Here is a 14,783-nt window from a genome sequence, read left to right as displayed (position 1 = left end):
CACCATCATATAACTGGTGTAATTATGTATCATACTAGCAGGTTTAGAATAAGCATTCATTATAATTGATATTTATTAAATGAAACATAATTGAATTCATAGACACTGTACACATGAGTTTTTGATCATGTATTGATATACTAAAGTTCTTGAGCTCTTATTGATGACATCAATTTTTGACAACAGATTATATGTTGCTGGAGTTGTCTCCTGTTGCACATGCCATGTATATTTTTTTCTAGAAAATATTATAAGCTTTTGGGGGCTCAGAACCATTTCATTTTTTCTGCTATCTTTCATTGTAGCTAAAACACAGTTAGTCAATAACACTGGCAGAATTGAATTGACGTTTACTTTATTCTTAGAAGCACCAACTATTCCAATGTTGTCATAGAGTGGGCACACATTTCATCTTCCATAACTACATTTTAATTCAAAAGAAACTCTTGAACCTTACTACTCCATTTATATGTAAAGTACCCAGGCCAAACAGCCTTGCCCGTCAGCAAATAATCCACAATTTAGAATTTTCAGTATTATGTACTTGTTAAACTTTACCAACTGAAAATTCTTTTCTTAATGCTACTAGTCTTTTTCCTTTAATATAAAACAGTTGCAAAGGTGAATGATGAAATTCTCTTCTGAATTCAACATCTAGGAAGTCAACATATGCTTGATGTTTCAATTTCCTATTTTGTTTGGAATTATATATTTGTGAAAGAAAAGAAATATAAAAAATAAATCAGAAACATTTATAGTGATAGTTGTTTTTGAAGAGGGAACTTAAGAACAATATACAAATGAGACTTTGAATTCAGTATCTAATATTACTAAGAAAAGTGAAATTCCCATGAAGCAACACTCTGTAACTATGGCAACCTTGCAAGGTAGCACAAAAGGACTCATCTTTATGCAATGTAGTTTTACAAAATCTATCATCCTGAATGTGACAATATGTACCATCTTTTTTGGTCTGCTGTGACATCCCAATACATAGACATTATTAAATATAACCAATGCCTCATTTATTATCAGTCAAGAAAGTTACATCTTAAATACAAATGCTTGAAATTTAAAAAGAAGGGTTTAATCAGTGAAGTTTACTAACTATAAATTACCATAAGGAAAAGGAGAGATGCCAACTTGGCCAAGGCTCTTGTTTTAAAAATAATTAAAAACATCAAAACTTATTTATATGATTATTTCTAACTACTATACAATAATCTCTGAAGGAAAACTAATTAATGTGCTATGTCCACCCTCATAGTGAAATATTCTATAATAAATCTCTTTGGTTTCCAATCCCATTAGAAAATGAAAGTATTATGTAATAATGTGAAAATAAACCCATCTCAGGTAAATAACTTTCAAAATATACTTTATGATATTATTAGTGTAGTATGCATTCAATTCTCATGATAAGTCCTTTTCTAAATAAAACAGATTCTATTCCATTTAAAAATGCTATATAGTAAATTTCCTAGCAATATATAACAAGGGCTTGGGGTTAATTTAATGGATGTCATTTTTGCCTTGTGTCCAGTTGTGGCTGTTTCTGCAGAGAGGTGAGTTCTTGGATCAACAACTATTTTAAAAACCATTCAGAAAACTTTAAAAAAAGCCAAAAGTAAATAAAAATGTGACCTAGACATTTCCTCTGGAAAATGATCACTTTTTGTGGAAAAAAATAACTGGGAATTCAAATTCAAAGACTAAGTGTAAAATGACTACACAATAATGAACCGAACAATTTGGAGGAGGCTAGGTCATTGGTCTTGGGTTTAAGTAACAGTTATTTTTCTTTTTTTATTTGATTTTTCTTTGATTATTTAATAGACTAGTAACTATTTTCATGTTTCCTATTAAATGGACTATTGAGGGTATAACCAAATATAACTTATTGACTTAATAAATGTGGAACCACATGATATAGATGCCATGAATTTTTTACATCTCCATTTGTGTGGATTTATCTAATGCTTATAGAGAACTAGCAAAGAAAGACAAAATAATTATGTCTAGGGAGACAAAATTTGTAAATATAAGGAAAAACATAAAACAATAATAAAAGGAGGGGAAGTAGGGGGAAAGAAAGGGAATAGAAATTCAAATTACAAAACACCTCTGGCCACTGCCTAGAAATTATAAACTAATGATTCTGCTTAAGCAGCAGGAAAACAAGAGATTGAGGGAATCTGAAGAAGATTCTGGAAACCACCTTCTTTTGCTATTAGTCAGCTTCTACGTTCAAGTTTGGACCTTTTTATAAGAAAAATAGTACAACATAGCATAGCTGAATTTCTTACCTTCATAAAACTGCCCAGGATTTCAGAATATACAACTTAAAAATAAACATTCGCTTTTTGATGGCTTAGGAGAAGTGATTCATATATGTTACCTTGAAGTCTAAAGAAGATGGATATCTAGTGCTTCAAAATGGATTGCACAATTCAAGTCCTGACACTTTCAATATTAAACATGAGTATGGATAAAAAAAATAGAGAGAAAACTAGCTTAGCTGTACTGTACTATCTCAAATGGTATTATAAAGGGGAAAACAGGCAACAATATGGAACTGACTAAGAAGTACAGTAGTGGATCAATGGAACATATTAGGTACTCGAGATGCCTATGTAAATGACCATGGTAACCTAGTTTTTGGCAAAACCAAAGATCTAAGCTTTTTGGATAAAATCACTATTCGACAAAAACTGCTAGGAAAACTGGGAAAAATGGCAAAAAACTACGCATAGACCAACACCTTATGCTGTATACCAAGATTAAAGTCAAAATGGTTACATGATTTAGAAATAATAGATCATGCCCTAAAAGAATTATGAGAGAGAGCACACAATAGTTTACTTCTAAAACATGAATAAAGGGGGAAAAGTCAAAACAATACATAACAAACATTATGAAATGGAAAATAGGTAATTTTGACTATAATAATTTTTAAGGTCTCAGTACAAATGAATCAATGTAATCAAGATTAGAAGGGAAATGAAAAACAGAAAATTTATTTCCAATAAACATATACAGATATAGATATTGATATAGATATATAGGTATCCTTTTTATTAGATGACAAGTTTTTTGAAGGGAGGAATCATGTCTTTCAAAACTTCTACTCTTTAGAATCAGAAAAAGACAGTTTCATGCATCTTCAAAAACCATATAGTCCAAACTCTTCTTGAAAAATGGAACTTACACTGTAGTGCACAAGATAAGTGGTCATCTAGTCTTGGAAGACCATGGGCAGAATGAATATATACTTGTTTCTATCTTTTATAACTTCTGGCATAATGATAGGCCCAAGAAATGACAGATAGATAGATAGATAGATAGATAGATAGATAGATAGATAGATAGATAGATAGATAAATAAATAGAAAGAGGTTGTAGGGATCAGAGAAAATTTCTAATCCTCCATCTTGTTGCTTACATGACCTAGAAATCTGAGTGCTATTATTCAATGATCTATGACTCTATGACAGATATACAGATATATATTTATGTATCTATAATTTTAGGAAACCATGGTTTAGCTATGAAACTATGAATTCTTTCTCAATGATCTGTATTCTTGGCTTCATTTAAGTAGGCCCTTCTAATGATGTTTCTGTGAAGTAGTTCCTGGTATAAAATTCTCGAATTTAGGCTTTTCAAAACAAATCTCCTAATATTTGTGTTTTTAAAAAAATAATATGTGTGTTATCACTAAGAAGCTTTTTCCATGGTTCAGGATATGTATAAATGATGCTCACTCAGTATTCCTCCCCTTTTCCCATACTACTGAAATCGAAAGTGCATTAGGAGCCCCAAAGACCTATCTCATGAGCCAAGACTACAAGACAAAGCCTGGTAGCCTTATAAAGGATAATGCCCTAAAAGAATTATGAGAGCACACAGCAGTTTACTTCTAAGACCTACGAATAAAGGGAAAAAAGTCAAAACAATACATAAAAAACTAATTAAATGAAGCCAAGAATACAGCCCCTTCCTCTTTGCAGTACTTTGTGGACCCTGGTTCCAAGCTGTTGAAGTTTTCTCAGACAGCTCGAAAAAACCAGTGGTCCAGACAATAGCAACTCTTCAGGAGCAAATGCCTGTGGAAGGCTGTAACCCTCTAGCACCAGCACTGCAAACTTCTGTACTGGAGGTGTCAGGGCAGAAAACTCCATAGCATCATCCTGCAAAGTTCTGACTTTTTAATATTCCACTACTGGGGCAGATGACAGTGCAGTAACAGCATGACACCTATTTGAATTTCTATCATCAAATCAGAGAACTGAGGAAAAGAGGGAGCAAAAAATGACACCAAGTATATGTTTGAGTGTATATGGGGAAAGTTAGGTATGGACTGTGCAGAACTCCACAGAGACAAAGAACACAGCATCTAGCTGGGGCCATTTAAAATCAAAACCCACTTGTGCCAAAGACCTAGTCCGGTGAACAAGGAATTGTCCAGCCTATAAGGAGACTCGGATACTTTGAGATACAACTTATAAGGAAACCAAAATCAGAGGGGAGGGAGTCAGAAGGAGAGAACGAGGGGAAAACACTGAAACAAAGATCTGAGAAAAAATAAAATTCAAAGACTTTAAACACAAGCAGATAAGTAAACAAGGGAGAATAATACTGGAAGTAAAAATGACCTTGAAAGTTAGGAAATAAATTCAGATATCTATGAATCAATACTGCTAAGAAAATGATTGAACATATGAGAAAAGGACATTGTGGAATGTAAAGAGAATATGGCACCAAAATACATAATTCTTGAGTGGGTCAGATAAGAATTACAAGAATAGAATTGATGGCTATACAACAAAAAGAGTAAATATAATAAAAACTACAATCTGTGATGCCAAGTCATATTAAGGAAAAATTTTAAAAATTAGATTTATAAGAGAAATATACAGAAATAAAAACAAATTTCAAAGAAGGGAAACATAAAAAATAATATTAGGGGAAGCTCAGTGGTTCAGTGCATAGAGTGACAAGCCTTGAAACAGGAGGTCCTGAATTCAAATCTGCCCTCAGATATTTTCTAGCTATGAGACTTTGGGGAAGCCACATGACTCCCATTGCCTAGCTCTTACCACTCTATTTAATCTTAATTTTAATTTTTAAAATTAAAAACCATTACCTTCCATTTTAGAATTAATACTGGCCAGTCACTTAACCCCAGTTATCTAGTTGTTAACACTTTTCTGCCTTGGAACCAATACTTAGTATCCATTCTAACATAAAAGGTAAGGGTATAGTTTCTTTTAAAGATTAAGCTGAAGGAATATAGCACTATACTTAAAGAAAAGGGAAAAAATCAAAATGAGTAAAAACAATATTGGAAACAATGAGGAAAATATGAACTCAGTTCTCATAATTTTAAAAGTTAATGGATTAAATGACCCCCAAAATGCAAATAATTGACAGATCAGATGAGAAAGTGATAACTTACAATTTCTTATTTACAAGAAACACATCTATAAGACAAAGACAGACCAAATAAGACTGAGGGGGAGGAAAAACATATATTAAATGAATACAAAAAAGCAAGAGTTGCAAATCATGTTTTATGAAAAAAACAAACATTCACAAATGGATAAATGAAGAAAGTACATTATGTTGAAAAGAATTATGATTCTAAATTTGACAGTAAAATAATATACGTATTTCTCAATTCCATATGGAATTTTTACAAAAAATGTACCATGTGCTGTGGAATAGAGATATTACAAACAAATATAAAAGGGCAAAAATAGATAATTGATACTTTACTAACTAGAATGCAATAATAGTAATTGTTTCAGGGAACCACAAACCAAAAAAATACACAAGTGGAGATTTGGGAATGAAATTATAAATAATGAAAAAGTCAAAGAATACATCAAAAAAATACAGTTTTTCCTTTCACATTGCAACTTTCCCCAATGTGTTTTTGATATATCACAGATTGGCATAAGATATTAAATGGGAATGTTTTGGGAGTTTTGCAGATGCTGCAGATCATATGCAGAGTCAACACAAACAAACTTTAGAAACTCATAAATGCATACTAAACCTAAAATTTAGAATTGGATTATGCAAACACTCCATATAAGAAAAATTAAAAATACTCAAAATTCTTCTCTGGCAGAAAGGGAGAACCAAAAGAATTTTAGAAAGATTTTCCAAATCATGGGGGAACTGTGCCCCTAACACTATGATATAAGAACAATAGAATGACAAAACAACATAGCAAAATTTCTGGTTTGCAGATAACTTTTTCTCAAGTGAAAATCATATTCTTATAAACATGCTTTAACAAAATAGAGAAAGCGAAGTTTAATGATTGAATATGAATACAAAAATTAGAAAGTCAATAATGTAAGCACAAAAGAGGAAATACTTAAAAATAAATAGGATATAGTTAACTTGCAGACAAAAACACAGAAATTATAAATAGAACTGAAAATTCTTTAAAATGACTAAAGTTGATAATCTATAGACAATCTGAATAAAAAGAAAAGACTAGAAAATCAAATCAATAAAAAGCAAACAAGCAAGTTGAAATCATTGCAAGACTAGAATAAACAGGAATAATAAAAATACTATGTACGGCTATATGCTAACAAAATAGAACATAAATGACCAAATATCTAGAAAGGACTATATGAACTGATATGGAATGAAGTATGCAAAGCCAAGAAATCAAATACATAGTAATTACAATGCAAATAGAAAGAATTGCACATCTATCTATCTATCTATCTATCTATCTATCTATCTATCTATCTATCTATCTGTCTGTCTGTCTGTGTGTCTGTGTGTCTGTGTGTCTGTATGTTTGTCTATCTATCATATATGTATATATACATATATATATAACAAAACCATCAAAGAGGACTCTATTGAGGAGATTTGAAATGACAACTCAACCAGATGTTTCATGAAAGTGTGAGATAGATAGATGTTAACATTGCTTTTAGACTTTTACAATGTATCAATTAGGTGTGATAATTTTTCTCCCTTTAAAATGTATTATTAGATGTCTCTGTGGGAAGGTGAGGAAAAGTATTTTCTAGGAAAACTATGAAGATATAAGAAAATATATTAATAAAAGATGTTTCAGAAAAAGAACGACAACACTCAGAAATTTAGAAATCATTGTATTTGATTTATTTTTGTTTTGTTTTTTAGTTGTGGAAAATGAGCCAACAATATTTTTTGGGGATTATATTAATGACTATTATCAGACTAGCCAATATTGATGGTCACCTGTCAAAATCTATTTTTATTGTCAAAAGCAATAAAAGGAAACTTAAAATACTGCATCTAAGTAATAAAGAATCTTCCCTGAAAAACTTGTTTCATTCATATTTTGATGATTAGATCTACATATATCTGATGAATAACTATAATTAAGTTCAATGACAAGTTATTGCTCCCAGCTAATTTAGATCATATAAGGAGTATCTAGATTTCCCCCAACAAACAATACATCACCAACAATAGATTTAATTTCCTAGACTGCTAAATTGTATTACAGTAGTCTTTTAAAATGTCTTTCATTGGGGGCAGCTGGGTAGCTCAGTGGATTAAGAGCCAGGCCTATAGACGGGAGGTCCTAGGTTCAAATCTGGCCTCAGCCACTTCCTAGCTGTGTGACCCTGGGCAAGTCACTTGACCCCCATTGCCTAGCCCTTACCACTCTTCTGCCTTGGAGCCAATACACAGTATTGACTCCAAGACGGAAGGTAAGGGTTTTAAAAAAAAATGTCTTTCATTAAATAATCTTGCTGATTTATAAATATTTTAATAGTGAGGAAATTAAGGGGTATTCCTCTTTCAAAAAAAAAATGCCAGATGTCACAATACTGAGAAAAGAGGAATCATAGCTTATTTCTTACAAGATTTAATATTGTTTGGGAAATATGCTAACAATTTTTAAATTTTAGTTTTTGTTTTCAAAACTATTTAGTATAAGATTAATTAAATTATTAGATATTTATTCTGATAAGGAGTTTTTGTACTTTTCAACTGGACATTATTGACTTTTCTGTGTCCTCTCAAAATTAAGGTTAAGGTATTCCTATTTGGCCCTTAGTCTTACAGTTTATGATTGAGATAAGAGACAAGGCCAAAAATATACACAGTAGTCATTAATGCAAGGGAGCAGGAAGGTTATGAAGTAAGCATTAGATTATTTATCTCTGAAGAAGGGCTCCTGACAGCCCTATTAATAGTGAGAGTATGTTGACAGAAGGTAAAAAAGTGTAGAAGAAATATTTTACAGAAAAAATATAAAAAGATCTGTGAAGCTAGGTGTCAACAGTAGTCCTGATCAAATTTTATGCTATATTTATTGCAGAAGTTTTTTCCACAATAGTTTCAATTCATTAGCTTACAAGAAAAGCAGTGTGCCCATAATACTATTTCCATCAAACTAACAGTTTTGACAACAGTGAATTCATAATTGCCATAATATTGTAATCTAAGTAATATCAATTTTTTTGAAAATCCCTCAAAACAGAACAATAGAGATACTGTTCTATAATTCTGCAGCTTAACTGGTTTACTTTTAGTATGATAATTAACACAAATCATTACTTACATATTGTCTCTGATTAAGAAATGACTTCTTTTGCCCTGATGAAATGGATAACAACCTGTTGAATTTGTTGCATGGGATTGCTTCCAAGTGCTTTTATTGTTTTATGACTGAGACAGTTAAGAAGAGAAATCTCTGCCATTTAAATATATTTGGTTATAATAAACCAAGCCACTTAACCTCTTATCATCTGCATTTGTAGAGTAAGCACAAATCACAGATCTGCACCCCCCCCACCCCCGCCTTCCTCCCTCACTAAAAAGAAATTGTAAAAGGAGTGGAAAACCACAACAAAACAGCTTCATGGTTTCCTTCTTCTATAACTTTTAAAGTAGAAACAAACTGCAGATAATTATTTAGGGTTGTCATAGTATTTAGAGATAATACTTTAGAATACTTTTGTTTTACAGATAAGTAAAATGAGGTTAACTTACTCTTTACAATTTTGCTTTTGTCCCCATTATTCTAATGAGATGGTCATTTCTCATTGGCCATCACAACTTCCTCAATGACCACCTACCTACCAACAGAGGGCCCATGTCCTGGAAGAATTGGGGCTCTGCTCTAATGGTCCATTTCATTCTCTATGTTCCTCTTCCAAAAACTCTTGGTCAACACCTCTCCTTATACACTTTTACACTCTATACCCCACTATAATCCAGTTTTGAAATCCCAATTGCCTTAACTCTGCCATGATGTTCCTGAAAGGAATGAAGTTATCTTTGTTCTGTGGACTCTTTACTAGGGATATAATTCTTTACATCAATATCTCTCACTGGCCATTGCTCCACTATGTGTTCCTCCCCCTATTAGAATGTAAACACCTTGAGAGAATAGTCTATCTTTACTTTTTTATCCTCAGAACTTAGCACAGTGCTTAGCACTTGACAAGTGCATTGAAAATATTATTCCATTTGTTCAATCACAACAAAATGATGATAGAAAATATTTCATAATAATCATAATAGATCTAATGGCGGTATCAATTTGGCAATTCCAAGTTAATGTTTTCATCTAAAAATTAAAATCAAATCAATAAGAAAATCTTAAGTAGGTACTGTATTTACTTATCTATAGCTAGAGTGATATCAATATATACTCCACATAAGTCCACATATGTATGTATATAGCTATAGAAATATCCAGATTTTTATTTTTATGAAGATTATATAAATATTTACATGTAATTTTTTTGAAATAGATATAACAATATATCTGTATCATTGTATAAAATCCCTTCTCTGATGAAGACTGGAAACTTGTCTGTGATTTAGTCTTAGATAATTGTCTGAGACTCTGACTTGTCCTAGCTTAACTTGAAAGCATGTGTCAAATTCAAGACTCTAAGCCAAGTCTTTCTGACTCCAAAGTTGGCCTTCTATCTACTATCCTAGGATGCCTCTGAACCTGATTTACAGAATCTTTAGAAAATTGTAGCCACTAGTCAAATATATTCATTATGGAAATTGAGGGCAACTTAGCTGCAACTTCATAAGATCAAAAGATTTAGATTTGGAAGCAAGCAACCTCTCTGGAAGCATATTAACTTCTCTGTTTTCTTAAGGAAAAATTATATACATATATATATATATTTCCTATGGTATAAAATGTTTTCAGGCTTATCTGAATGAAGGAAAATGTGTACATATACATGTAGATATGTATATATATGTATATATATGTGGCATTTAATTAAACTTAAAGGAAACCATGTCCTCCCCCAAATTCTTTCTCCTTGTCTTTCTTCTAAAAATCTAATCCCTTTTGATTAGAAAATTTTGTCAAAGGTCAAGAAGGGGCTCTAAAGTAAATTGTTTAAAAGAGTAATCACTTTGCAAAGAAATATCTTAAGTTGATTTCAATTATCACCTATACCCATTTTTAATGGATAGAATGATTTAGGAAATTATTCTTTTGAAGTATCTAGGTAAATATTTCAGTTAGTAAAATTATTTCCGGCTGACGTGCACAAAATACAGAGTATTATATTTTTCTTTGACAACTCAGAATCCATCTAATTCACTCCTTACTCTTTTTCTAAACAGATGAAAACATTGTGCACCATCATATTTAATTACATTAATCAGAGTTATAAAGGTCTTTTAAGTACATTTATTTAATATGAAATCACATCATTTAAATAAATCACGTTCCCATCACCAAAATCAAATCCATCAATTTATTTCTTTTTCTACCACTATTCTGGAATTGTTTTTCAAGGCTCAAAATCTGATTTGTTCCTAATGGAATAAATCTCATTAACCCTTTAGTCCAAATAATACAAGCAAAGTGATCTCAATTATAATCTTCCTGATAAGTAATCTTTCAGCTTCTACTTAAAGACAAGTAATGAGGGAACTGATCAGTTTCAAAATGTCCATTGTCCTTTTTATGTCAGAATTTTAAAAAATCTTCAGATGGTCTATTTATTCTTTCTGTTTCCTGCCTCTTAATTAGGGCCAAAGGAAACAATTCTAGTCCATCTTCCAAATGGTTTCTCTTCTAATCCTTGAAGTCAACTCTTATGATCTATTAGACTCCCTCAATTTTCTTATTTTCTGTTCCTTTATCTTATCTTTATATAGCAGTGGTAGTATACCTTTTAAAGATGGAGTGCCAGATGCCAACCCACTCCACCTCTCCCAGACCAAGTCCCATGCCCACCCTTCCCCAGAGATATAGAGCTGTGTCCCTCCCCTCCCAACATGCTGGGTATACCCTGTCCGTCTCTTACCCCACACAGGGGAGGGAGAAAGCGGTCCCATTAGGTTGCAGGATGGAGGGGCAAATGAAGTGAGGAATCTCAGTGAGTATAGAAATAGGGAGGGGAGTGGCTTGAGTTCTCTTCTCCCCCCCAGCTCTGCCATCTAGGAGCCACCAACCTTATCTCCTGTTCTCTCCCATTGGGCTGCTGGGCAGAGGGGAAGATGATGTGAAAAAATGTCATCAGGCATGGTGGAGAGGGGGAGGGGCAAAGTTCTGCCTAAGTCCCTCTGCCTTTCTAGAAAAGAACTCTGGGGGTAGGGAATGGGAAGGGAGGGTGACTGAGTGACCACAGAGAGTGCTCTTCATGCCATCTTTGGCATGCATGGCATAGGTTCACCATCACTGTTATATAGTATGTATTCAAGACTTCACCATCCTAATTTTCCTCCTCTGCACATGCTCTAGTGGAACTGCCTACAACTATACACAAAACTCAAGATGTGATATGACCAGAAAAAAATATAGAGGAAGTATCACCTATTTCTTCATGAAAACTGTGCCTCAATGTAGATCAGGATTATTTGAGCTCCTTGGGCTGTCTTTTAAAATTGCTGGCTCATATCAAATGTCAATCCACAAAAACCTCAAGATTTTTTTCAAATAAAAAATGAAACAATATGCCATCTATGCCACCATCGCCATAAACCAATGAAGCTGATTTTTTGAGACTGAAGTTAAGAATATACATTTATCCCTATTAAATTTTATTTTATTGCATTAAGACCAGACCAATATTCTGACCCAGAAGTTTAAAATACATACCAAAATGGGTAGGCAGCCTGCAAAACTGAATGTACTTGAAACAGATTAAAATATTATAAGGAAATATTTAATAAAATGAATTAAAATGTAATAGGACATAGATAATGTTAATATATGATTTTCTAAATCATTAAGTGGTTCACAGGGTACCCTTATGTATGATTTAGTGGTACCCAATTCTATTTATGTTTGATACCACTATTCTAGACTTTAAAACTTTTTTTGTCCTTGACTATCCTTATGTATGTTTGGTCATTCTCCTCTAATATTTTACCTGCAAATAATATGAGTGTCATCTTTTCCTTGTGGAAGTTATTGATAAAAAACAAATATTACTCAGTACAGAGAAAAGCATTTTAGCAGAGACTCTCTGCCAAGCTAACACTGTTCTACCCACAACTATTATTTAAATCCATCCACTCTACAAATTCTTAATCCACCTATTATTATAACATCTAATCTATATCTTTTCAAAATTTTCATTAGCAAACTATGAAATAGGGGCATCTAGATAGCACAGTGGGTACATAACCAGGCTTAGAGTCAGGAGGGTCTGGGTTCAAATATGGTCTCAGACTCTTCTTAGCTGTGGAACCCTGGCCAAGTCACTTAACCACAATTGCTTAGCTCTTATTACTTACTCTTTTACACTAGAATCAATATTTACTATCAATTTAGACAAAAGGTAAAGGTTTAAAAAAGAAAATGATGACAATTTATCAAATACTTAGATGATATTTATAACTTTCACCATTCCTAATATCTAATAACTGTTCTAGATGGAAATAAGGTTTGTCTAGTTAGTCATCCAGTTTTGATTGTTATGCTGGCTCTTTAATGTTATCATTTTCATTTCTATATATTCACTGACCATTTCTTTAAGATTACAGTAATGACCCAATTGCTACTCCTCATATATGTCATTTTCTCTCCACTCTGAGTCCTGTCTCTGATTGTCCCTGTGACTAAAATACTATTCATTTTTCATCTCTGCCTCTTAGCTTCTCTGTCTTCTTTTAAATCTCAGTCAGTTTCACCTTCTACAAGACTTTCCCAGTATCTCCATAATCTTAGTGCTTTCTTTCTGGGATTATCTCCAATTTAGCTTGCATATGGCTTGTTTATAATTATCTTATTGCATGTTGTCTCCTTAATTAGACTCTGAACTCCTTGGGAATAAGGATTGAATTTTGTCTTTCTTTTTATCCCCATGGCTTGACACCATGCTTGGCACCGAGTAGGTATTTAATAAAGGTTAGTTGGCTTATTGATCCATTCAGCTAAGAGGCTTTAATGTTTCAGTCACTTAAACAAAATAAAAAAGCTTTAATCCAAACAAATGAAAGACAGAATATGTGGTTCTATCATTTTTCTTCAAATAGGCAGGCTGTTAGAGTAGAAAAATGCTGGTTCGGGGACCCAAGAGACCTGTTCTATTCCTGGCTCTGACACTTTGTTTGCTGGCCTTAAACAAGTGACTTCATATTTCTTAAGCTTAGATTCATTTTTGCTAAAATAAAGATCTGAAGCTAAATAGAATTTAAGGAGCTCATTTGACTTTACCATTCTATGATTTTATGAAAAATACAAATACAGGTCTTAAACAATCAAAACCATTTTACACAGATCTATACATGTTATTCAGAAAAAATAAACTGACATTATTTAAACAACTCAAAGATCTTTTCAGCCTTTTAAAATAATGTCTAAACTATAAATGGAATGATAGCTTTACATTTTTATCCATTCAATTCTTTTATTTTTTGACCCTTTGATCACCATTTAGGTTTTAAAAATAATGCCACTTCAAAGAACTATAATTTCATGAATATTAATAAAACCATTATATAAAATTTAACATATTATACTAAGATATCCATATATATAAACTTGGAGAAAAGAGAAACTAAAGATCTATCATTATATTTTAACATTAATTAGTTCAAATAAATTTGCATTGGATTTCTTAAATGATCTTTCTATATTTTACTGAGTTACTTTGAAGTAATACATTTCTATAAACATTTATGGACACTAACTTTTAATCAAATACGCTGTAAATGTAATTTTTCAGTTTTCAAAATGGTGGTATCAAAATGTTTCAGTATTCATATGATCATTTTTTTTTACTCTACATCCTATGTTAGGAAAGGGAAGGTATAGTTTTGCTCATAGCAGATGAACTCAAACAATAAAATATCAACTTATTCTAAAAGTCTGAACATTAATAATATGTCAGTCTTTAATTTAACAGTATATAATTATAATAATGTTTCACTTTATATAAAAGTTGATATTTGAAAGTACTTTGTTATTTATTTTGGACATTTAGAAAGATCAACATGATTGTAATAAATTCTATTATCCCTTAGGTGGTGATCTGAGTTTACCAGTTTGACCCTAACAGTAAGACCACATTATATTTAAAATAGTATTATTTATTGGGTATCCATGCATGCAAGGCACTTTATCAACTCTCTTCTATAGGATGTATTTGCCTTCTTCCAGAGAGTTGTTTCACAAACACAAGATCTACCAAGACTATTAGAAATGTCATGTATTCTTTAAAAAGCCAAGTGGAATTTCATAATTGGATATGGTTTTCTCAATTTAATGGAAGCATTTCAATGGGATACAATTATTCATTTTGTAGTAGGTCTTAGAA

General features: G+C 32.1%; 1 protein-coding gene and 1 pseudogene across 44 annotated transcripts in view; both read right to left on the bottom strand.

The window, feature by feature from the left end:
- The window catches only part of LOC103092009 (obg-like ATPase 1), a 92,272-nt pseudogene extending 88,091 nt beyond the window's left edge, over positions 1-4,181 (bottom strand).
- NRXN1 (neurexin 1) overlaps positions 1-14,783 on the bottom strand; it is a 1,454,617-nt gene that overhangs the window by 1,246,071 nt on the left and 193,763 nt on the right. The gene's annotated exons all lie outside the window — the stretch shown is intronic.

The sequence above is a fragment of the Monodelphis domestica genome, chromosome 1, assembly GCF_027887165.1.
Source record: "Monodelphis domestica isolate mMonDom1 chromosome 1, mMonDom1.pri, whole genome shotgun sequence".
NCBI lineage: Eukaryota > Metazoa > Chordata > Mammalia > Didelphimorphia > Didelphidae > Monodelphis > Monodelphis domestica.
This window is presented reverse-complemented; position numbering and strand designations above follow the sequence as displayed.